The 12,543-nt window shown below is 37.2% G+C and overlaps 1 long non-coding RNA gene across 1 annotated transcript; it reads left to right on the forward strand.

Annotated features, from left to right (window-relative positions):
* Positions 1–10,249: 10,249 nt before the first annotated feature.
* Positions 10,250–12,299, forward strand: LOC141491710 (uncharacterized). The gene is made up of 2 exons (XR_012469726.1): positions 10,250–10,446; positions 12,053–12,299. It is a non-coding gene; the product is annotated as an uncharacterized LOC141491710 (long non-coding RNA).
* The last annotated feature ends 244 nt before the right edge of the window (positions 12,300–12,543 follow it).

Here is a 12,543-nt window from a genome sequence, read left to right on the forward strand (position 1 = left end):
GCCATGACTCACAGCAGTGGGGGCAGTTTCTTGACCTTCACCCTGGGGAGCATTGGGCACAAATTAGAGGATCAGTGGAGGGGACCTCTGCCAGAGCAAGGGCTGGAAGCCCAGGCCCTCAGGGCAGTTGCAGCAGTCAGCACAGTCAGCTCAGCAATGACAGCAGCTGCAGCAGCACAGCAGCCCAGATCCAGGAAACGAAAGCAGGCATGGAGCCAGTAAGCAGGAGAGAAACAGGTAAGCAGGAGCCCCCAGGCAACTGAGCCTTGAGTATTCAGCCCACCAAAGGTAGGGGGATGGAAAGAAACTTTAGAGGTCTGTCCTCTGTACCTTGAACAGAACTCCGGGGCTCTGACCACATTCAGATCCTGATTGCAGTATAGCCCCCCCCCCCAACCTCAGCCCTGTGGCAGAGGAGTGAGCTTGTGGTCATTCAAAGACCAGAAGAGCAGTCTGAGATCCTTGAGGGAGGGTGTCTCAATAATACTCAAAAACTCAGAAAGCACCCCAAACCAGACACAGGCTGGAGAATTGAGTAAACAGAGAAAAAAATGAACACCATTGAGAAGTACATTGTCTGTGATCCCAAGAAAGATCAAAATACTCAATCTGAAGATGAAGAAATACAAGCTCCTGCATCTAAAGACTCCAAGAAAAATGGAAATTGGTCTCAGGCTATGACAGAGCTCAAAAAAGATTTTGAAAAATCAAGTAAGGGAGATAGAAAAAAAATTGGGAAAAGAAATGAGAGAGATGCAGGAAAAAAGATGAAAAAGTAGTCAGCAGCTTAGTCAAGGAGATCCAAAACATGCTGTAGAAAATAGCATATTAAAAACCAGCATAGGTCAAAGGGATAAAACAGTTCTAAAAGTTATTGAGGAGAAGAATACCTTAAAAAAGCAGAATTGGCCAGATGGAAAAAGATAAGAAAGCTTTCTGAAGAAAACAAATCCTTCAGCTATAGAATGGAGCTAAAGGACGTTGATGACTTTACAAGAAATCAAGATACAATACTTCAACACCAAAAGAATGAAAAATTAGAAGAAAATGTGAAACATCTCATTGAAAAAACAACTCATCTGGAAAACAAATTCAGGAAAGATAATTTAAAAATTATTGAGATACATGAAAGCTGTGATCAGGAAAAGAGCCTTGACCTCATTTTAAAAGAATTCCTACAGGAAAATTATCCAGATATCCTAGAAGCAGAGGGCAAAATAGAATTTGAGAGAATCCACTGATCTCCCCCAGAAAGAGATCCAAATAAAAGACATCCCCCAGGAATATTATAGCCAAGTTTCAGAACTCCCAAGTCAAAGAGAAAATATTACAATATTACAAGCAGCCAGAAGGACACAATTCAAATATAATGTAGCTGCAGTCGGGATCATGCAGGTCTTAGCCCCAACTACATTAAGAGCTCATAGGGCTAGGAAAATAATATTCCAGAACATAAAAGAGCTTGTAAATGCAACCGAGAATCAAGTACCCAGCAAAACTGAACATCCTCTTCTAGGGGAAAAGATGGACTTTCAATATACCAGGGGAATTTCAATTGTTCCTGTTGAAAAAACCAGAGCTGAACAGAAAGTTTGGCCTTCAAATACAGGACTCAGGTGAAGCATAGAGTGGAGGAGAAGGGTAAAATATGAGGGTCTTAATGATGATGAACTGCATGTATCCCTGCATAGAAAAATGATACTAATAATATTTATATAGAGCTTCTCATTTAATAGAGCAGATAGAAGGAGCTTTTATAGATGAAGCACAGGAAAGAGTTGAATTTGAAGATACAATATATTGTAAAAATGGAGTCAATAGTTAAAAGGCAAATGTACTGGGAGTAAGAGAAAGGAAAGGTGGAATAGGCTAAGATATTTCCTATAAAATATATACATATATATATATATATATATACATATATATATATATATGTATATATATATATATATATATATATATATATATATATATATATATATATATACAATGAGCTATTGCAATGATATGAAAGGGGGGAAGGTGAGGGGGAATGAGGGAACCTTCAATGGGGTATAGACATCTAGAGTAAAAAGGAGAAAGGGGGCACAGGGAGAAGGGGGGGATGTGAGTGATGGAGGATAGGGTGGATCATGGGTGAGAATGGTCAGATATAACATTTTCTTTTTTACTTCTTGCAAGGGGCTGGGATTGGCTGGCCTGTCCAGGACCACAGGCCGGGTTGTTGCTGGCTCTCAGGGATAGTATGTAGGCATGGGGCCTCTTGGCCCTAGGGACAGTGATCAGTCCACTATGCCACTCAGCTACCCTACAGTACATTTTATAAGAGGGACAGAGTGAAAGGAGAAAGAAAATATAACATATGGAAGTGGGGAGGTATGAATGGAAGGAGTTGCAATCAGCAACAGCAACAGCCATGGTGGAAAAATATGGAAAAAAATGGAAGTGGCTTTTGTGATGGACTAATCATAAAAAATGTGATCCACCTGAGTCAGAGCTGGTGGTGTTGGAAAACAGACTGAACCACATTTTTTTCTCTTTCCTTTCCTTTCCTTTCCTTTCCTTTCCTTTCCTTTCCTTTCCTTTCCTTTCCTTTCCTTTCCTTTCCTTTCCTTTCCTTTCCTTTCCTTTCCTTTCCTTTCCTTTCCTTTCCTTTCCTTTCCTTTCCTTTCCTTTCCTTTCCTTTCCTTTCCTTTCCTTTATTTCTTATGAGAATCTATATTTGGGGGGGAGGGGTTATTATGTTTACTCTTAAGCAAGAATATTTTAGTAATGTATAGAAAATATAATTTGGACAAAAAATCAAAATAAAAAATAAGTAAATTTTTTTAAAAACATTATTGGGGTAGAGGAGTATCAGGAAGGAGAATGTATATGAAGAAAGAGACAGAGAGGCAATCTTTGAGTCTCAAATAATAGAAGAAGCAAATGTGTGGAAGAAAAATGGAAATCTCAGGATCATGTATTCATGTTCTATGAATACATATTGAAGAGGAGATGAAGGAAATTCAATCAGTCCATAAGTTAATTCATGATAATAATGAACCATAACTAAGTGATGTTTATTTATATTTCATACATTTCCAGCTTCAACTTGAGTGGCTTGGACATCTAATTTTCAAAATGGCCTAAATTTCTTAAACTTTAAAAATGAGAAAGTGTGCTGGAAGAATTAGCTATAAGTCTCCCTTTAGCTCTAACATATTACAATACTGCAAAAATCATCATTTCTTGTCTTCTGTAAATGCAACATAAAAATCGATGTCTTGGGTTTTTTTTATTAAATTTCTCCTTATCTCTCTAATAATATAAACTGTGTTTTTTCTAACTAGAATTTTTTTAAACAATTAGAGCAATCCATCTTGTTATATAACAAAAAATAAAAGGGTAATTGAGTCATGTGAAGACACCACTGAGATCTTTATCTCTACCAAGTGAACATTAAATTGCTGTGCAATCAATAATATACTTCACCACAAAAGTAATTACATATTGGCAAACATGTAATTGCTAGCTTATAAGACTTGGAGATAAACCAATGGAAATTTGGGATCTTGGAAAGATTATATATATAAATTAAAAACAAATCACAGATAAATATATGAATTACTTAATGGAAAATCAATAGAGCTATAGGAATGTGATTATTGGTCTCATTTCAAATTTTCTTTTCCTTCTCCATTATCCGTTGTTAAAAAAACTAGAAAAAATCCACTTTTCACTTGTATTTATACCACATGTCCCTTTGTCTTGCCATGGGAGTCACCTATAATTTCAAAATCAGTATACAAATGGAATAAGACCTACATTTTTTTTAGAGCAGCAGTTCTCAAAGGACGTGACTCTCTGAGACTGAGACCTTTTCTAGGGGGTTCATAAGAACAAAACTTTTTTTGAAAATATTAATACTGAGATTTTAAATATCTAACCCAGTAAATAATGCACATAAATTTCTTTATGCTAACTTAAATAATTTTTAAGAGTGCAAAATGGGGACTCTTGGAGGGGTGGTTGAAGTAGATGGGTGAGGTGGTTGGGGGAGAAGATTATGTAACAGCAACAGGACAAAAAAGAAAGATTGAGAGAAAATAGTGAATAAAAATAATATGAAGGGAAGTTCACAAATAGCAATTATAACTTTGAATATGAATGGGATGTTTATAGTAGCTTTCTTTGTGGTAGTAAGGAACTGGAAATTCAAGGGATTTCCATCATTTGGGGAGTGGCTAATTGTGTCAAGATTGTGATGGAATTCTACTATGCCATGAGAATTGATGAGCTTAATGATGTTAGAACGGCTGAAAAATATTTGCATAAAAAGATGAAGAGCAAAATTAGCAGAACCAAAGGAATATTGAATAGAGTTAATAGCAAAGTTGTTTTAAGAATAACTTTTAGTGCCTAAGTCATTTTGACTATTATAAATAGAAAAATTTCATTTCATAATGAACCATAACTAAGTGATGTTTACTTATATTTCATATATTTCCTGCTTCAACTTGTGGACATCTAATTTTCAAAATGGCATAAATTTCTTAAACTTTAAAAATGAGAAAGTGTGCTGGAAAAAATAAATAACTATAAGTCTCCATTTAGCTCTAACATAAAAGATGCTATCAGTATCCAGAGAAAAAAGTGATAGGTAGATGTATAAAATAATTTTGTTTGTGTGTGTGTGCTTATGTAACTATTATATCTATTAGCAGTCATCTCTCAATGGGGGAAATGGAAGAAAGAAGAAAAAAGGCAAAAGAAAAATAAATGTATATGATAAGTTGTATATTTGGAGGTAAGAGCAAGTAGTTCATGGTAGACTTGCAATTTCACTTGCAATTTTTTTATTGTACTGTGCTATGGAAATGCATATTATTTTTAATTTCTTGAATTGAAAATAAAATAATTGTTTTTAAAAAGAATACAAAAAGTTACTGAGTCCAAAATGTTTGAGAACTATTATATTAGAATACAATTTATTTTGCTCAATTGATTCATTTGCTGATATGTGTATGTATGCACACATACACACACACACACACACACACACACACACACACACACACACATATTTAAAACTTCTTTTATAGTTATTTTCCTAACCATACAAACATCCTGAAACTTTTTGTTTTAGGAGCAAAGTTGTCATTTGATTATGTACATTTTCACATTTTTATTATAACTAACTCTACATCCAACATTAAAAAGAACTAAGAAATTACATTTGGATATATGAGTTTTTGAAAAATGAATAGGATGTTTATATTTGGATTAATAAATGTTTCAACAGATATCATTTATATTAATGTTTTTTAAATTCATGTTTTTTATTCTCATTTTGTACAAATGCTTTTCTTTACATTAATAAAATATACTTGTTTACAAGCAAACAAAATACCCCTCCCCCCATGAATATAGATAGACTTGCTTGGGTAAAAAAGTAAAGGGGGGAGGAAAAAAAATTAAAACCAAAAAAAATAATAGTAATAATTGTAGGTATAGCCAGGTGGTGCAATGGATGAAGCACCAGCCCTGGAGTCACGAGCACCCGAGTCCACATCCAGCCTTGTAAACCCAATAATCACCCAGCCATGTGACATGCAAGCCACCCACCCAATCCCCACTGCTCTGCAAAAACCAAAAAAGAAGAAAAGAAAAAAAAAGACCCAAAATAAAAAAAAAATAGTAATAATAGTAGGGGTGGCTGGGTGGCAGACAGAGCATTGGCCCTTGAGCCAGGAGCACCTGGGTCCGAATCCGGCCCCAGACACCCAATGATCACCCTACTACATGGCCCCAGGCAGGCCAACCAGCCCCACTTGCCCTGCACCCTCCCCCAAATAATAATAACAAAAAAATGTGCTTCAGTCTTTGTTCCAACACCATCAACTCTGTCGTGAGTGGATCACATTCTTTATGATAAGTCCATCACAAAAGTTACTTCCATATTTTTCCAACGTTGCCATTGCTGATCGCAACTCCCTCCTTTCTTATTCCTCCACTACCATGTACTATATTATCTCTCTTCTTTCACTCTGACTCTGCTGTAGGGTTGCTGAGTGGTACAGCAGACAGATCCCTGGTCCTGGGGCCAAGAAGCCCTGAGCCCTCACACCACCCCTTAGGCCCAGCATCCACCTGGCCCTATGGTCCTGGGCAGGCCATCCAATCCCAGCCCCTTGCAAGAAGTAAAAAAGAAAATGTGTTATATCTGACCACTGGCCCCCATGGTCCATCCTCTCCTCCTTTATTCACATCCCTCCCCCTTCCCCCTGCTCCCCCTTCCTTCTTACTCCAGTTGTCTATACCCCATTGAGTATATTTGCTGTTTCCTCTCCTAGCCATCTCTGATGAGAGCAAAGGTTCCCTCATTCCCCCTTGCCTCCCCCCTTCCATATCATTGCAATAGCTCATTGTAATAAAAAAAATCTTATTATGTGAAATAGCTTGGACTATTCCCCCTCTCCTTTTTCTCCCATTCCATTTCCCTTTTTTTCTTATTGACTCCATTTTTACACCATATTTTATCTTCGAATTCAGCTTTCTCCTGTGCTTCAACTATAAAAGCTCCCTCTACCTGCTCTATTAACTGAGATGGTTAATATGAATATTATCAGTATCATTTTTCTATACATGCAGTTCATCCTCATTAAGTCCCTCATATTTCCCCCCTCTCCTCCAATCTCCATGCTTCACCTGAGTCCTGTATCTGAAGATCAAACCTTCTGTTTGGTTCTGGCCATTCCAAAAGGAACCTTTGAAATTCCCCTGGTTCATTGAAAGTCCATCTTTTTCCCTGGAAGAGGACATTCAGCCTTGCTGGGTAGTTCAATTTTGGCTGCATTCTAAGCTCTTTTGCCTTCTGGTATATTGTATTCCAAGCCCTACAAGCTTCCAATGTAGCTGTTGCTAAGTCCTGTGTGATCCTGACTGCAGCTCCATGATATTTGAACTGTGTCCTTCTGCCTGCTTGTAATATTTTCTCTTTGACTTGGGAGTTCTGGAACTTGGGTATAATATTCCTAGGGCTTGTTTTTTTGAGATCTCTTTCTCAGGGGGGATTGGTGGATTCTCTCCATTTCTATTTTGCCCTCTGCTTCTAGAATATCAGGGCAATTTTGCTGTAGTAATTCTTTGAAAATGATGTCAAGGCTCTTTTCCTGATCATGACTTTCAGGTATTCCAATAATTTTCAAATTATCTTTCCTAAGTCTGTTTTCCATATCAGTTGTTTTTTCAATGAGATATTTCACATTTTCTTCTAATTTTTCATTTTTTTGGTTTTGAAGTATTGATTCCTTATTTCTGGTAAATTCATCAATCTCCCTGAATTCTATTCTTTGTCTGAAAGATTTATTCTCCTCAGAGAGTTTTCTTATCTCTTTTTCCATCTGTCCAGTTTTGCTTTTTAAAGCATTCTTCTCCTCAATAACTTTTTGAACTGTTTTATCCATTTGACCTAAGCTGTTTTTTAGCATGCTATTTTCTTTAGCATTTTTTTAGATTTCCTTGACTAAGCTGCTGACTTCATTTTCATGTTTTTCCTGCATCTCTCTCCTTTCCTTTCCCAGTTTTTCTTCTAACTCCCTCATTTGATTTTCAGTCTTTTTTGAGCTCTATCATAGCCTGAGTCCAATTTCTGTTTTTCTTGGAGTCTTTAGATGCAGGCACTTGTGCTTCCTCATCTTCAGACTGAGTATTTTGATCCTTCTTGGGCTCATTTGCAAAATATTTCTCAATGGTCTTCCTCTTGTTTCTTTGTTCATTTTCCCAGCCTAAGCCTGTTTTTTGGGGGGTGCTTCCTGAGCTTTTGGGGCACTCCCACAAGGGTCTTAGTGTGTGAGGCTCTGTCCTCCCTCCTGGTCTGTGAATGACCATAAGCGCCCCCCTCTCTCACGGGGCTGAGGTGGGGGGTCCCTGCTGTTCTATGGGGGGCCTAGACTGTGATCAGGATCTGAATGTGGTCAGAGCTCCAGAGTCTTGTTCCAGGGGCAGAGGACAGAGCTCTGCAGTCTCTCTTCACTCCCCTCCCTCAGCAAAATGGGCTCATGCCCTGGGGACTCCTGCTTACTGGCTCCACCTGCTTCTGTTTCCGTATCTAGGCTGCAAAAGACCAAGCTGCTCCCTGTGTGCCCTGAGGGCACTGGCAGAGGTCCCCCGCTGTTCCCCCACTTTGTGCCGGTGCTCCCCAGGGTGCAGCTCAGAAGACTCCCCTGCTGCTGTGAGCTGAGGCTCCCAGCGCCCTGGGGCTCCCTCCGGGAGGCTGAAGTTCTTTGGCTCTGGTGGGCCACCCCTCTAGCAGGCCGCTCCTCCGGCCCGGGGAGCAGAACCTTTCTGTTCTTTTCCAGGTTACCTTGAGTAGGAGAACTGCCTCACTGGGTCCCTCTGTGGGTTCTGTCTCTCAAAAGTTTAGTTAGAGTCCTTAGTTTATGAGTTTTTATCACAGAGCTCCTAAGACTCCATCCCTTCATGTCACCATCTTGGCTCTGCTGCATTTATATTAATGTTAACAAAGCACCTTACAATTACCAATCTATTTTCCCTTCACAATGTTATTATAACTATTTTATATATGATGAAGCTAAGGAGAGATGAAGTTAAATGCTTTGCCAAGAATCACACATCTAACAAATGTTGAAGTAAAATTCAAACTCAAATCTTCCTGATTTCAGGCTCAAAGTACTTTCCATTGTGCCACAAGTTGGCTATATGCATTGAAGTTGTACATTGATAAATGTAACCAATTGCCAAAGTTTTATTAAAATTATGATTAGAAACTTGAATGAGAAGTCTTCATGTGTTTGTGTTCCTTCTTTCTGTTTCACCTGGGTTCAGTTATTTTAATGCTCCATCATTTCATTCATATCTCTAAACTTTTTTTCTCAGGTTAAACTCAAAATACTCCACTGTGTGTGGCCAAGTTTGGATTTATAAAATACTATACTTTCTCTTTCCTCTGTTGATATAGTAATGAAATTTACTCCATGACTTTTGATTCTTAGGGGGAAAAAACTCCCAAGCTCTTAAAAGATGATAAATAGGTATATTTGTATACCTATATCAGCAAACAAAATACCAATTGAACAAAATAATTAATATTCCAGTATACCAGCTCTCAAACATCTTAATATCAGGAAGTTTTTGTATTTTAGGTTTAGGAGCAGGGCCAGAGGAGATGAACAAGTGTGTATTAAGTGACTCCTGTACAGCTAGATGGCACAATGGATAGAGTCTTGGAACTGGAATGAGGAAGACTCATATTCTTGAATGATAATCCTGTTAGATAATATATTCTTGAAACTAGATAAAATATTCTTGAAGACAGGGATTAAGTTTTATCCTATTTTTTAAACCTCTCTTACTTGCTCCTCCACTAGTATGGATGGACAGCTAGAAAAAGAGCTATTGTTGGAGTCAGGATGATTCATCTTCATGAGTTCAAATCTGATCTCAGACATTTAATAGCTGTGTGATCCCAGGCAAGCAATTTTACCCTGTTTACCTCAGTTATCTCTTCTGAAAAATGAAGCAGAATTGGAAACTCTAATATACTTGCCAAAAAAACCCAAAACAGAGTTAAAGAGAGTAGGACACGACTGAACAACCACAATATAAAAGGCCAGCCATTGTGGAAATTATCTCATTTGTTTGGCACCAGGCTAGAAAGTGGATAATAAAGTGTTAGAAATGTAAAGGACTCTAGAGGTCAGCTAGTCTACTTCTTTGATTTTCCGGATGAAAAAACAGTTCCAAGGCAGTATAACTAGTCCAAGGTCACACATCTAGTGAGGGCTAGCATTTGAAGCAGAGCACCAGGGTTTCCCAATTTCCAGTTCTACCACACAACATTGCCTTCCCAGATCTGATTACCCAAGTAAAATACAGTGTGCAATAGTAATAATGCTAACTTATTAATTTGTGTTTCTAATTCACATAGAAAGACCATGATAGGCTCAATATATTCCAAGAAGAATAATAACACAAAAGATTCTAGATAATTTTTTTTGCCATAGTTAAAAATAGTTGTGAATCAGAAATCACCAAGCTGGTTTGAAGGAGCAATACGCATCGAATTGTATCTAATATCATCACAGAACCAATGGTTAAATATCTTACTGCCAAACCATTCTTTATTTTTAATGTAAAGACAAATTTTGTCAGTGCCTGGGAGCTACTAGTTAAGTTTCTGCTCCTTCCTTTCCTTTATTCTGTCATACTAATTCATTCTATTATCATAGTAACCAATCCACTGAAAACTCTATTCAGCCGGCCTGTGAACCTTGGAAAGTCATTGAGTCTGGATGGTAAAATTCATTTCAAAATGATAATATTAATAACCCATAGCAGTGCCCTGTTTGTTACTACCACTGATATCAGGAAACCAAAGGGCCTACTCTTATGGCAAGACCAACATTACCATTAACCTCACCAAAGTCAAAGCTGCACATCAAAGTAAGTAAAACATCCTCCAGAGCATGATTCTCCCCAGATTTCTGCTTCTGTTCTTGGATAAAGATTCACAGATCTTTTAAGCAGTTCCTCAAATGTCACAAAAGCTGATATGGCTATATTCTGATAGGGGAGTGTATCAGAGAATAACTGGTCCCCTGTTTTTGATGTGGTGCCCTCTCTCTTGCTGTTACACACTCTTTCCTACTGTCAATAATTTATATGCTTGCCACTGGCTAGTATTAAATCAAGATTTTCTATATTGGAGTCTTCCATTCTCTCTGTAGAGAATTCTGAGAATGAAGCCACCTCTGTTTCTATAGTCTTGACTTTCCTTCCAGTCTCACTTAGGAAACAAATTAAAAGGACTAATGCTAATCTTAGAATCACAGGTGTTTCCTCAAATTTTAGACCCACAAGAGGGAATGGAGTTAAATTGGATGAGAGGTAATTTGTGAGTACCGGAGAAAAGACTTGGCCTCCTACAAAAAGAACTATTCTAATTAGATCTCTACTTCCCCATAGTAAGAAATCCTAAAAAAAGGGAAGGTGATCAACAAATATTCCAGGTATTATTCTTTTCAATTCTTAACTCATGTGATTCTCACAACAGCCCTATAAATCAAGTGCCATTCTTGCCTTCATTTTACAGTTGGAGAAACTGAGGGAAATGGAGTTTTTTTTAAAAGTATCCCTCCCAGGGTCAAATTGTTTTTTTCATTTTTTTTATTTTGCAAGGCAACAGGGTTAAGTGGCTTGCTCAAGGCCACAATAGCTAGGTAATTATTATGTGTCTGAGGCCAGATTTGAACTCAAGTACTCCTGACTCCAAGGCTGGTACTTTATCTACTGCATCACCTAGCCACCCCTCAAATTGTTAATAAAAGCTCAAAAACAAAATTTAAATTCAGCTTTTCTTGTCTCAGACTCAGTCTACTATCTGCTGTACTATGCAACTGTCCAATAATAATAGAGCTTACAGGTTTGGAAAGTGTTTTACAAATGTTAGCTCCTTTTTAAATCACACAACTGTTATTTTCTCCATTTTATATATGAAGAAATTGAGGCAATTTATTGAGCTAGTAAGTGATGGAAGCCAAATTAGAACTCAAATCTTCTTGAATCTATGTCTAGTCTTCTACTCACTGCACCTGTTAACTGCCCAGAATAAGTGGTAAATGTACATATATCACTTTTATTATTCTTAGCTCAATCACACTCCACCTAGGACAGGAATTTTTATACTTTCCAGAGGCTAAGTGGAAAAAAAGTACTGACTAAATAGTGTTTTTTCTTCTCTATGATAATTCCCATTGGGTCAAAGTATACATATCTAAGTTTACAAGTCCAGTTTATAAGCCTAGATTTGGGTCTTTAAAACTATTTCTAGATTAAATTCTACCCAATTGTTCCTGTATAAAGTAGCTGCTCTAAATATGCCAAAAGAGAAGAGGGAAACTATACCTACTTGCCCTATCTTGATGGTAAAGTCAAGAGATGATAGAGATCGTTCCTGACTAGGAGCAGGAAAGTAAAACTCAAACTATGAATAGGACTATCATACAAATTGATAAATTTTGTATAAAATCTGTTCCTTCCATATCCACAGGTAAAGAATACAACCACAATCTACCATAGAAGAGAAAGGAAAAGAGAAAGACATTTCAGGAAGCAAGAATATTATTAGCAGTTTGCCACACAGTTGATTGACTACAATTTATCTGGAATCAGAATGTACCAAATATAGCTGATTGCAAAATGCTTACAAAATATGAAACTCAGTGATACATTAAAATATAGTCACTAAATATATATTTGCTGGTTGATGAGTTGATTAAAGGAAGTTTACATCATAATTAACATGTGTCTTTCAAAAATAACATGGCTTGTCCATCACCTAATTAAGCCCCATGAGTTAGCTATAAATGCTTACTTGCTTTGCTGAAAAGACAGAAATCTGCAAATTTGAGTTACTTAGCAATTTTTTCTAATATGAGATCCCTGGTTAAGTCTTTTTCAGAGTAATTTTATAATTCTATAGCTTAATGGGATCTATAAATCCAGATTATGAAAATGAAAAAAGACCAATACAAAAAACTT

The sequence above is a fragment of the Macrotis lagotis genome, chromosome 6 (assembly GCF_037893015.1).
Source record: "Macrotis lagotis isolate mMagLag1 chromosome 6, bilby.v1.9.chrom.fasta, whole genome shotgun sequence".
Lineage (NCBI taxonomy): Eukaryota > Metazoa > Chordata > Mammalia > Peramelemorphia > Peramelidae > Macrotis > Macrotis lagotis.